This window comes from Seriola lalandi, unplaced genomic scaffold (assembly GCF_002814215.2).
Source record: "Seriola lalandi dorsalis isolate HSWRI2012SDOR001 ecotype SW California unplaced genomic scaffold, Sedor1 jcf7180002054570, whole genome shotgun sequence".
In the NCBI taxonomy this organism is placed as follows: domain Eukaryota; kingdom Metazoa; phylum Chordata; class Actinopteri; order Carangiformes; family Carangidae; genus Seriola; species Seriola lalandi.
This window is the reverse complement of record NW_019525123.1, coordinates 2,864,940-2,878,515: the sequence shown is the minus strand read 5'-3', so window position 1 is coordinate 2,878,515 and position 13,576 is coordinate 2,864,940.

Here is a 13,576-nt window from a genome sequence, read left to right as displayed (position 1 = left end):
CTGTCTCTCTCTCTCTCGCTCTGTGTGTGTGAATGAATTTGTGATCTGTGTTTCTATGAAAACAGGAGGGTCTGGGGGAGCAGGAGAGCCCCTGAAAAGGCTCTGCATTATAAAACGGGGCTGACTGAGCCTCAGATTAAACTGCAGAACGGTGAAACTGTCAGATTGCAAGCACACTTTTTTTTTTGCAGCTTTAATTACCTCTGGACGTGCAGCCAGAACGGGGAAGCTGCTGCTGCTGCTGCTGCTGCTGCTGCAGCGATGACTTACTGATCCAATATGAAATAGCTTTTGTATGGTTAAACGAAAATTAAAATAATTCTGAAAGACTGCAAAATAAACAATAATAAATTCCTTCAATTAGCCTAAAATGACGGGGAAAGAAAGTTAAAGTTATTTAAGCAGAATAATTTAAATAAATACTATTTAGGTTGTAAATCAAATTGTGATAAATTACGAAGACTATTAATAGCTCATGCTGACACCATAAATCACACAGAGCTAAATATAGCCTACATTCTAGTGTTAGAAATTCTAATAGTTGAGACATGCACCTCTATACAAGCTTTCTGCAGCAAACCCTTTGTGTGCGCTGCATGTGTGGTGTAACTGTAGTCAACTATTAAAACGCTACAGAGGCTGTACATTCAATAATTATGTCAGTGAGTTACCAGTATGATGCTAAATTACAGCTTCACTTCTTATAGACAATTTCAAAATAAATGCTCACTCCTTTAATGAAGTGGAATAGGAGGCACTGTCCCCTCCACAGAGAGCAGAGCTTCTGTTTAAGGTGTAAAACAAACTTTTTCCACCGTGAAAAGCTGGTGTAATGTGATGGCTCCTCCATGTGCTGAGCTGAGCAGGCTGCTCCGTGTGGCCCACGTGCTTTTCCCCCTTTTTTTTTTTTTTTAACATGAATTTATACAAGCCAGATCTGAGGAGCAGTGTGGATTCAATGAACAATAAAACGTCGTCTTTTCTCTTTTCTTGGTATTAATATTTTGACCTATCCGTGTTATGAGCTACAGGCACTTTCACACTTGAACATTTGTGAAGGTGCACAGACTTTAAATGGAGTTTGAGTTACATCGTTTAATAGATGGAAGTAGGCCACCGACAGCAGAACTATGTTTATTGTTCGCTACGCCAAAATTTCCATTTGTTTTTGCATCTCTAATTTCATACACATAGCCTATGATTTTAACCCCAAACTCCCCCGTTCAGAGAGCGTGTTACTTTTAAATGTGTAAGTATATGATGACAGTCGATCAAGATGCCTAAAAAGAGGTTATACATGAATTGAAAAATAAGTAGTGCAAAGGTCAGAGACTCGTGACATTACAGTATTCATATGATCACGCAGCCATTACATAAGACGACGGTGATACAAAGCACAATTAAGAAGTAAAGGATTTTAGTTGGGTTTGTCTCTATCATCCCATCGCGAGCTTTAAGTCACTGGATCCTAACTGACACTCTCATAAGTTCATTAACATTTCCACTTATGTATTTTAATGTGGCTTCTCACTATGATCGTTGTGGTTTAACATGAAGGAGGAAACAGCGGGGAAACAGCGCTGCTTCAGCTGGGTCTTACCCGACATCCTCCTGCACAGACCCGGGGCCAGAGGGAGGGATGGCGGGCTGTTTGGAGAGGAGATGGGAACAACGATGCTGCTGAAGCTTTTCCTTTTCAAGTCCCATTCAAACGCTTAATGGTGCAGCCTATTTGAAAAGTAGGTCTACTGAATTAGATATTAGTCAGTATCTCACAGGAATTTTAGAATTTTTTAAAAAAAATATTTTATTACTTTTACCGCTCATATAGCCTACATGAAACTGTAGGATATGTGTTTTCTGATGTGGAAGCATTCCGCTTGTCACAATGTACAGCTGAAATGTACTTAATGAAAACCTCTCTAACTGTGTGTGTTTGGGCTCCTGTTAGCACTCGAGCCCTCTGCAACAAATGAGATTAGGCTATATTAATTAAAAAAAAAAAAAAAAGCGTGTTGTCATGTGTTATTAGCCCACTATTATTTTTGTTATAATAATATTCATTATTATTATTATTTTTATTATTATAGTGGGCTAGCTGTAGTAGCCTATATATAATGTGTAATTACCAAAAACACACTGACTAAAATGAAAATGATTATTAGTTTAGTGAGTATATATCTTTGCCAACGTAACTCAAGTCTCATGTTTGTAGCCTCCGTGTGTAAATTAAATTTAAATACTCTCGAGTTAATAACGGACCCTTAAGCGCTGAGAACATATTTCGAAAAGACACATGGAGCCCAAAGAGAGCTGAATTCTGCTGGATTTCCCTCGCCAGAGGAGCTGCATGGGGGGAGGAAGGGGAAAACCAGCACCAGAGGGCTTCTGCTCCGTCATGGAGCTCAACTCCATTTGTAAAGGCTTTTCTGCGGACAGGAGAGAGCCAGATGTAGCCTAATGTTGAATGGAGCATGGAGACTCGAGCAACTTTTAACATACAATTCAATCAGTTATCAACAAGCCCCGTTCAATGACGTGTATTGGCCTCGGGTGAAGCTAAAGCGCAGTGCTAGCGATAGTGTGAGCAAACATTTATGCCAACAGGCGGCGTGAATACTTCGCTCCTTTAGCCTCTTATCCTGCCACTTATCAAAATACCAGCATATTTAAAGGGCTCTTATTCCTGAAACCTTAAAAATGCCATTCGCCTCTGTTTTCTGTTGGACTATATGCTTTTCATATAGCCTACGGCCACTATTAGAGATTTATGAATAATTCATACATTTAACTAGGGCATAATTTATAGATGCATACGAAACTATTTACACGGTTCTAAAATTCAGAAAGTGTTTGAGCGTTCCAAAACTGGTGGGTTTGTGAAGATCAACATCTATTCATTTACTTATTTATTTACTTATTTTTGTTTGTTTAGTTTATTAAGGTTGAAACACTGCACTTACTAACTAGGCAATACAAACTCAGGATTATGTAAATTGAAAAAAATATTAAATTCATACTGTCATTCAATGTGACATAGAAAAATTTAGTTTTCAGTTGAAAATAGGAATTTAGTCTGAAACATGCAACCTAAAGTCAGCTCTATCAAATAAGACTAAATTTAGCTCCAACTCTATTTGACGTAGTGACCCACATCTTAGATATCAAGTAAAGTTAAAGTTTGACTTTCCTGTTGTTCGTTTAAAAAAAAAAGAAAAAGAAAAAAATAGCCTAATCTCATTACACGAATGATTGAACATGTCTCATGTCTGAGCACGTTTCAATGATAATCCTGAACATGCATTATTATTATTATTATTATTATTATTATTATTATTATTATCTTTCTACTAGATTGTAAAGTTTTTCTGAAAAAAAAAATCTTCTGGGAAAAGACATTTGAATTTGCTATGAACTACTGGGCTTTTCTAAAAGTTTTAAGAAATTGATACTAGTCTTTAAATTGAACCCCACCTCCACACAAACACATCATTTAAAAAGAGGAAAAACATTTATAATGAACTAATAATCACAATTTAAATGCATATGATGTAGTTTATTTGAATATATTTGAAGCAAACAGCTATACTATGTATGCAGTCCTAAAGTAATGGAGCCTTGGAACAAAAGGAAATTAAAATTTAAAACCACAGATCAGCTGATTAAAATGTTCCAAGGCCTGAAAACTAATATCTGGATGCTGGTTCCCTTTATAAAATGACAGGTCAGTTGAGAACATTACACACTATAGGGGGATTTGAACAGGCCACAAGCAGCGGTGACCTTTGACCCCTCATACCAGGGACTTAGAACAAGGAACCCAAGCTGGACTGGGGGATAAAAGCCACCAACAAACACACACACACACACACACACACACACACACACACACACACACACACACACTCCACTGCTGTAAACACACTGATACAGAGACGTAAAAAATGTATGCAAGTTGTATTATTAACATACAAAATAGAAATGATCCTTCTAATGACCAAAATGCTGCCACAAAATTAGCTGGGTTTTTCTAGCAGTGACCTACATGTGGTCAGGCCACAGTTTGCTGATTATTGATTAGTATGTCAGTGCCATTGCCCCTTGCCTAAGTCGACAGATATTCTCACCTAGAAACCTGTATGTCAAACATAAGACATGAAAAACAGCCTCTTGCCTTGCTGCAGGGCACAAAGACAGGAGACATGATGTGTCAGAAGCAGATTTGAGCGGATGAGCTTCCTTTCTTCTCTTCAAGTGAACTTTCTTAAATTGGGTGGGTGAGAAATATAATAGGACACGTTTGGGGCTGTCTGGGCCTCTGCCAGATAAGGTTTCAGACAGCGTTTTTCACCCACTTCTTTACATTGGGTGTTCAGGATGTGGGACAAAGGGTAAAGCTGGGGATTCAGGTCTCATTCTAACTAACTCCTTATTTAGGCCTCATTCTGCTGTGTAGTCCGAAGGTTTATTCTCATCCAAATAATTAAAAAAATAAATAAATCAGGAGAACTTTGCATTAAAGATTATTTAGCTATATTTGTACTCAATAACAAACTTACTGGTAAATTTGATTCTTGATCACTTTTTACTGTATGGTCTATTGCTGTAGCCTGTAGATTTATCACATGCTCATTTCTCCATAGTGACTTTACAATGATATGACCTTTATTTCTTTCATTAATGTGCATTCATATTTGTATTAAGACTAACAATGTGATGAAGTTACTTTTTTGTAACTTTAAATTTTTCATAGTATCAACAGAATATTATTTTAATGTAAAATGTTTGTATTTATTTTTCATACTTCTATTTCCTGATGCTTCTTAAGTCCAATTTTCTGTTTTCACCTTGTTAAAACATTTTTTTCCCCTATCTGTTGTTGTAAAACAGGGGGCTGCTCCTGGTGATCCAGCTCTGACCACATCTGCCTGTTACAGTGGATCCTTGTTATTTCATTTGGCCTAATTAAGGATTGTTTGGAGAGTAATCGGAGCTCCTTCACCCTTGGGGGAAAAAGCAGTAAATAGCTTTTAAATAAGGATGTTTAACTTATATGTTTAAGCACAGTGGTGGCTCAAATGAGGCAGCTTAAAGGACTAAGGCTTTATTTTAAGGAGGCACAATTTATGCTTTAATAAAGCTTTAGGATAAAAAAAGCATTATAAATCCATGTGTCCTAATAGACATATTGAACCACCATTGCACTGTTTCTCTATGAGATCACTTTACCATTCTCTTAGCTTAACTACATATTTACATGAATTTAAGGTGATTGTTAAATTGTGCATTAACACCATGCCACCAACCACACCCTTCTGCAGACATTCATTCTCCCCTGACCTCTCTCAGACATGCACCCACAACTACTTTTGGTTTATCATGACCCTCCAAAAAAAAAAGAAAAAAGTCCTGTGTATCCAGGCCTCTTTTATGGATGTATGGCTGAGCATCTTAAATGAATTGGTGAATACAATGAACAAGGAGCAGATACAGAGAGTCTGGGAGCAAGCAACAATTGAATAACTCATTTTCTGCTGCAGACCAAAGTCCCTTTAACACGTTGTGTGCAAGAAGAGAAGAATCTGCCTCTGTTCTGCTTTTTGAGAGGATCATCAGAGGCACAGGTCTGCAGAGCTTTGGATGACACGTTCATTCATTATCACTTAACTGCCAGTGATTTAGCCTTCATTAATTAATGAACACAACAAGCATCACATGATCATCTATTAATACTGAGACAAAGGGCTTTAGTTTTAATAGAATTGAATTGAATTCATGCCTTTCAACTATTCATTTGTTATCTGTCAAAACGTTATGGTTAGATAGGAATATGAAAGCTGTGTCTGACTGAATGCACGAAAATACCCAAACTACATGGCACTGCGATAAACAGCTGGTGAAATATATGAAGAGTATGTTTATGTTTTAAAATATGAAATGAAACAAAAATGGATACACCCTACTTCACTTGTCATTTCCCATTCTTTATTCAAGTAAAACTAATTCTCTCTTTTGTGGAAACTCGCCAGGACTACCTAATCTAACCTTGTTTGACTCCTGTTTTGGCAACATGATGCAGCATTTTTCTTTTCTCGGCCTGACTTTATCAAAAGCTGATTCTTTTAGTACAATCATCCTCAAATCCTCAAATATCAAAATGTTTATGAACGGAGAGGTTTGAAACCACACAAAATTATTATAAAAGTTTGACTCAAAGTCTCACAAAGTTGTTCAATGAACAGGCCACATGAGACCTCAGTGGTCACACCTGAACATTCTTTTGCAATCTGACATGATAAACAAATTATTTATTTGAATGAAATTGTTTTATCGTTGCTATAGGTTAAGTGTGGTTGGCTCAGAAGGATTCATGAGTCCTGCATTCATTTCTGGCTCTCAGAAACACTTTGATGAAATTATACTGAAAAAAAATCACCAACCAACTGCCTCCATAAAGCCTCTTTATAAAACATGAATTCATTCAAAAGAAAAAGCTGCTGAATAAGCTACTACATACCAGGTTATTTATTTCGCTAAATAGCAGATGGGGTCTGCTGATATCAGGCCTAATTATTTGGATAATGAATGCATTAAAATATGTAACTGAATTTGTAGAAAGTCCTGAAAGACAAGTGAGGGAAAAGGACGGTTGTTAAGGGTTAATATAACTCCAGAAAACCAAAATGATTTGAGTTAGAAAAGAAGGAGTTCCAGTCAGCATGATCAAAACAACACATAAACTGTTAGATCTACCTTTGGGTGAAGCACTCAGGAAACATTTTTTTTATTAAAATGTATCCAAAACTTTATGTTCAGATGAAGAGAAATGACTGGAAAAAGGTGGCTCCACTATGACCTCCAGCAGTGACCATCGTACATCTTCATTTTATTTTTATATCTCTGTCTTTGAAACAAAATGTTTTTATATGACAGCATTTTGTAGTGTTGTCTCATTCCATAAATTCCTTGGATATAGTTGGATGCCAGCTGATAAACTCGTTAAAATGATGCGAAGGAGAGGTGATCAAACTAAATTTGTTGCTTGTTTCCCCTCTGCTACCTGCTTCCTTATGACAACATCATTAAGACAATATCTGCTCAGAATCGCTCCACCTCAAGCGACTTCACAGTCTACCGGAGTCAGCTGTACTCGACTCTCGGGCGGACTCTGTGTCCTCGGTAGGAGCGCAGACTGCAGGCGCTTACATAACGCTTCGCCTGTTTATTACCACTCTCCGTTACGCAGCGCCATAACGCTCATCCAGCGGCTCTTTTTTTTAAAGATTTCGTTGAGTTGATCGTTTGTTGATTGTATCGGCGCATGCACAGACTGAAGGCACCGCATGCGCTTAACGAATTAAGCAGGTTATTCGAGTTAAGTAGGCCTGAGGTTAGTTTTACGCACCGTCACGACCACAACGCTTCATATTGGCGTTTAGGCTTTGGTAAGAAAATGCTTCTCAAAGTGTGATCCGGGGACCTCCAGGGGTCCTCGAATGGGCTCCGGGGGGTCCGGCAGCAAATAAAGCATTATGTATTTTCTGTATAAATGAATTCACACGGAATGACCCCAATTTAATATGAATATAGGTTTTAAATAGCCCAGGTTTGACCCCCACGACTGTTTTGTTTTCATATATGCAAATGAATCAATAATAATTCAACAAAAATCCCTCCATTTAGTTTTTGGGGAGCAAATAAGATTTGCTTGGGTGTCTGTGGTCGCATATGTGTGTAGCTGGTGTTTGTTATTATGTAAAGTCGTCTGCGAGTCCCCGAGAGCAGAGACAAAACGAAATCGCCCAAATCTGCGAGTATTGCGTATAAAAAATGGACAGAGAAAATGTGTTTGATTCCCCCGCTGTGTGCCCCTCTCTGGTACAGTCAGCTTGAAGAAATGACGCGGTCTGACAGCGCCCCTTGCTGGCCACGAGGAGGGGGGGAAAATTCTCTTAAAGGGGATGTCTGGAAAACCGGAAGAGTTTTTTAAGGTGGACCGGCGGAGTTAGCTGCACGACGAGGACGCTTTATGTTTTTTTCCAGCAAAGGGCTCACAGGGCAACCTGGACTCAGACGAAAGACTTTTCACCAGTTCCGTTGTGTTTTTGCATTTTTTAACTTGAGAGCCCAGACTTACTCACCAGAAAAAATTACGTCTTGAGGAGTTTCAGACTCGTGCTGGGGCTGACGGTCTTACCTTTCTTAAACCAAGTTGTCAAATAAACTGCTTATCAGATAATTTCTACCATTTCCAGTTTAACAGGGCGCTTTTGAAGAATCCCTTGAATTAAGCAAATAAGCGGCGACCTCGACCTGTTCAGAGTGATCATTTCAGGCACTAATCCACACAGTTGAAGCTCAACATGCAGGATGCGTCAACCCGATGTCATTTTCTTGTCAGAAAAATAATTTAGGACTCAGAATAAAACCAAATGGCCAGCAAGATTGATATTTTTTCATATTTTGCATTGGATATTGTATAATTGCTATAACAGCTCACTCAGGTGGGCTGGAAGACGATCCACGGCTCGTCCCTAAAAAAAAACTCTGGTACCAGATTCCTATTGAGTCAATAAAATGTAGATTTGATGCTTCTGAAGTTTCCAGATTTTGTTTTTTTTATGTTGATGAAAGAATAGAAATCAGTGTCTGGCCCTCAAGTGGTCCAGCCGGCTTCAAATGGGCTGTTGGATAATAACGGAATCAAATCAATAATGAGATTTTCTTCATGGCTTGACCTTGGTCCCACAAACGTAGGCTATAAATAAATAATTCATGTCCTTCGCGTGATGTAGTTTGTGAGCCTACCTGAAGCATGTGGGCGCGTGGCCAGGTCACTTAAGGCCAGCTGAGTTTAGCTCAGTGTGAAACGGTTTCATAACAACATAATTCCACAGACGCATCTTCAGATCAGAGGGGAAGCTACACACGGGGTTAGACAAAAATAACAGAAACGCCTCCTGCTCTTCTTTCGCCGCAGCTTTTTAGTTTGTTTGTTTTGTTTAACGTGGTCACGATTTTCTTTGCTTCATTAGGCCACATCATTTAGTCTTTGTGACAAAAGGACCAGCAGCCTTTGTTCATCTGGAAACTGCTTTATGGAAACAAACGTGGACTGAGTGGCGACCTTTGTCCTAACTGTGATTTTCACAGAATAAAGAGCACAGCAGTACACTGTAATACAATTTGAGGTTAATTTGTATAGGCAAAATCATATTGAAAGAGCTCACACGAGTTTATTTAAATCACCAATCATAACGCCACGCACAGAAAAACTGTTTCAGTAAAGACACCAGTGATCCACTGTGCCCCAGCAGCATTACATGAAACACAGTAATGAGACACATACCTTGTCACAAAAATTAAACTAATTAAGATCTCAAATGCATTGCAACTTATTTATTGAAGGCATATTCTTACTGCTTTGTATCATATTAACAGGCCTCTTATTTGTCTCTTTGATCTCCGTTCAGTGAAACCAGCCTCCTTCCTCACAGCCTCTTTAGTTGCTTCGTTTGCATACAGTCACCCTCTGTTTTCACCTCCCACACCTTGTATGCAGAACTTGTGCTGTCACGGCACCTGCTTCTCTCCTCCGCTCTCCGCAGTCTTTAACTTGTGTGCCCACATCAAATGCATCGGTCAATCCAGCTGTTCGCCTCAGCTTCTGTCTTGTTGCGGCCTTTGGCCACAAACTTCACCGATCAGATATGTTGACTCCTTTTGTTTGTATGTTCATTTCATTGCATCCGTTTTTTAATATCCTGTCTGCGGCAGTCCATCCGTCAGGTCACGCCAGCTCACCGTGGTTCATGGGCTGCGTCAACGACAGCGACTCATCTTTCCTCCGACTTTATACAGCCAAGGGTGCCCATGACCTTGACCCGGTAACCTGCTCTGTGCGCTGTCTGGATGAGGGGTAAGTTCGGGGAAAGGGTGTAGAGCAGCCGAGGCAGTTGCACTTCAGACAAAGCTGGTAGGGATATGTCTTGTGTAAAATTACATTGAAATTCTGCTTTTGTGATTTTTAAAAATGAACTCCTCTCAGGACCATGTCGCTTATAATCACTGATAATCCTGTTTTAGAATAATCTATCAAAGACTACAGGGACGGGGATGTAAACTGGCTTCAGTGTTGTTGCCTATTGCTCATCAAATTGAACTCTATTAAATAAACAAACATAAGTAAAATAATAAGTAGGCTATGAACAAAGCACTCTTATAAATTCCTCATACACTTGTAGTTAGTTGAGCAGCTGTGATAGGTTCTCATCCTGACATATACCCGAGAATTTAAAGTCAAACACCAGACTTGCTTCTCACAGAAAATACATGATATGGTCCACAGTCCTTCATTTTTATCCCACTATGCTGCACTGCATGTGTAACACTCAGAAACTATTAAAAAAAATAAAAAATAAAAAAAACTATTAACCTTCATTATTTGTTGTTCAAGGTACCAGTTTGCAGCGATGACCTTGGAGAGTTGTTACTGTGGCAACCACCACCTACATGGTTTGGTCATCAGTGAATGTTTCAATGCATCTTCCGACAGAGGGTCAGATGTCAGAGGGGAAAGTGAAAGACAAAGGTGAGGCAGACTGCAGCCTTTTGCTTTCAGCATCTAACCATGACTGCTCTAGCTGTTTCATGTCCTGATCCAGAAGTGACTGGAGGCACAAACCCAGGTGTTACATCTCAATGCCACCAAATTCAGTCGGAGTAAAATATTAAAAATTTGTTTAGAGTTTTAAGGACCAGCTCATTAATTACACCCACTCTGCATGCCAGTATCAAAGTCCCTGAAGCTTTTTGTGTTGTCTATGCTGAATGCTTTAACTGTGAATCTTTTCTTTCCAGTGTGCTGTACTTGCCTGTTGGAGGCGAACAGGGGATTGTGGCACTCTACAGAACTGAAGGACCATTTCTTCACAGCCTTAGTCTGTCCTCCTCTGTAGACAGAGTGCAGGCTGGGAAGACTTTTGTTGTGGAAGTTTCTGGAAACCTGGCAGGACGCCCCAACCAGCCCACAGGTCAGCTGATACTGTATTTTACATGTTCTTGGAAATAGAGTCTTCAGTTTGCAAAGAGGTTGACTCCTGCATTTTAAATACTTTGAAGTTACAAAAAACTTTGTTTTTAACAAAGTTCTTTCTTTTTTATTTATAAGTAAAAATACATTTTTAAAATACTTAACATTGTATTTTATTTCCTTAACATTCATTTTCTGTGGCTGTAATTGTGTAAATACATTTTCTGTCTGTTGTATATTCCTCATGATATAAAGTGATTGGGTTTTTGTTTAAATTAATGTTATATATCATTAATTATATTATTTATGATTCTATTGTTATATCATATTATTTACTATTATAAAAAAATGATCATTAAAATTACAGGAAGAGGATTTGTCCACATGCAGGGCTGCTCCAAGACTTAATTTTAGAACAGCATTTGTTTATTTATTTATTTTAACTTTTAAAAAGGTTCAGTCCTTTTATAAAATTTTTTATTAAAGCCACTTCAAAGAATTAATCACTTACATGTCTGGATATAAACTGGAAGCAGTTGTGTATTCATTCATGCGTATCCATAATAGTTTAATAACAGCTGCAGATGTGTAATGTGGTTAAGAAATTAGCATAATATATTTTTCAAAATAATGTCAATTTATTATTTCTATAATTATAAAAAATGATGTAATACAAAATAACTGATCAAGATCTGATCTTAAAATGATCATTTTTGAGAAAATATTTTTTGTTATGTTGAACAGGGTTTCATTCAGAATGTCCTTGTAATTAGTTTTTATGTAGAAGAATCTATTTACACTCATAAAAAAAACTCAAGAGAGATTTGATAAATGTTTAGATAATTAAAAGAAAAAAAAGTATATAGCATACATCCGTGTTTTGTTTTTCGCAGTTCAAATTCATTTTTTTCTGTGATTTTCAGGTATTCGGAGTCTGGGACAGCAGGACCTCTTTTATGTCACTATGGAGTTCCTGGACACGACCCCTAGAGGTCAAAGCTCACATCATGTCAGCCTGTTGGATGATGGTTCTTTTGTTGTGTCATCTGATTGGATTTTGGAAACTCCAGGAAAATATGAAATTAGTAAGTCAACAAAAGAAAACTTTTGTTAATGATGAACAATTAATGAATTAATAGGGAAAATATATATTACTGTGTAGTAAAGCCATCGCTCTCCTTTTTCTCCCTATCTTGCAATTTTCTGTTTAGATGTCAGGGTTTCCAACCTCCTCTCTACACTCTCTTCCACCCTCCACCTCTCCGTCTTACAGCCCTCTCCAGATGGCTTGGTGATCTCTGTGCTCCACGGGCCCTTGGGCATCCCCTCATGTGTACATCTGCAACAGACAGACTCGCACAGTGTGGCCATGCAAGCAGCATACCTGGGCGACCCTGTCACACTGCAGGCATACGTGGGTGAAAGTCTGGCAACGGGGTTCTGCTGGTGGTTTACTCACGAAAAGAGAACGGAAAACAAAGAGGTGGAGGGAGAGAGAAAAGCTATAAATACAGTTTGCTTCCCCAAGTCTGACTGTTTGAACAGCACTTTGGTATGTAGGACTGAGAAAATATTTCTTTATTACTATACTATATTACATGACATACATGTATCTTAGAATTAAAGGTTTTGAGTAATGACAGCTGAATCCTCCCCTTTTTAAAGTGATCATTTAGTACCAAGGCTTTGATGAGTGATTTTTTTTTTTTTACAGTTTCTATTGATCACAAATCAACAAAACTTCATTACCTAAGCTATATGAAGTGACTTTGGTATACTGGTGGCCTTAAATGACAACAACATGCTACCAGTGAATTCATTATGTTTATGTCTGCCCCCTCATGTTAACAGTCTGGCCTGTAATTGATTTATAAGAAAGAATATCAGAGATTACAACCCATTCAATATCAAGCTAAAAACAGTGTTTTTGTCCTACTTCCATTTTCTTCCTCGTATCATCTTCAAATATGGAGATGTGCATTTTCCAAGGCTTTTTAAAATGGTTAAATATATAATATGAATAATTGCATTAAAGATTAATGATCGATTATATACAGTTAGAATTTATAGTAGGTCTGGTGTGCAAAAACAAACATTTCTTAATGTAACTTTTACTTAGGTTTTACTCAAGTTAAATTATGTCACAAACCTTTCAGAATTCATAGAGGTCAAGGGTCAACACTAAGAATGGAAAAAGTTAAAAAGAGCATCAAAACTAACTGGCTGCTATGTGCCGAGTTACTTAGTGAACTCTATAGCCTCTTCCTGAATGAGAAAGGGACATAATCAAACTTTGATTCACATATGTTGCTGAAAAATAGTTTTTTTGTTACATTAAAAAATATCAAAGAGGAAATTTCATTTAACAAACGTGTTTTTTTTCCATTTTTTAAATCTGAATTCTAAATTCCCCCAGAACTGGACCTTTGAATCAGAGGGAGTTCACACTGTGTCAGTGAATGCCTCCAGTGCCAATGGATGGACACAGCAGGCAATACATGTTGTAAGTACTATGCTTTCATTCAGTGACTATATTATCCTAAT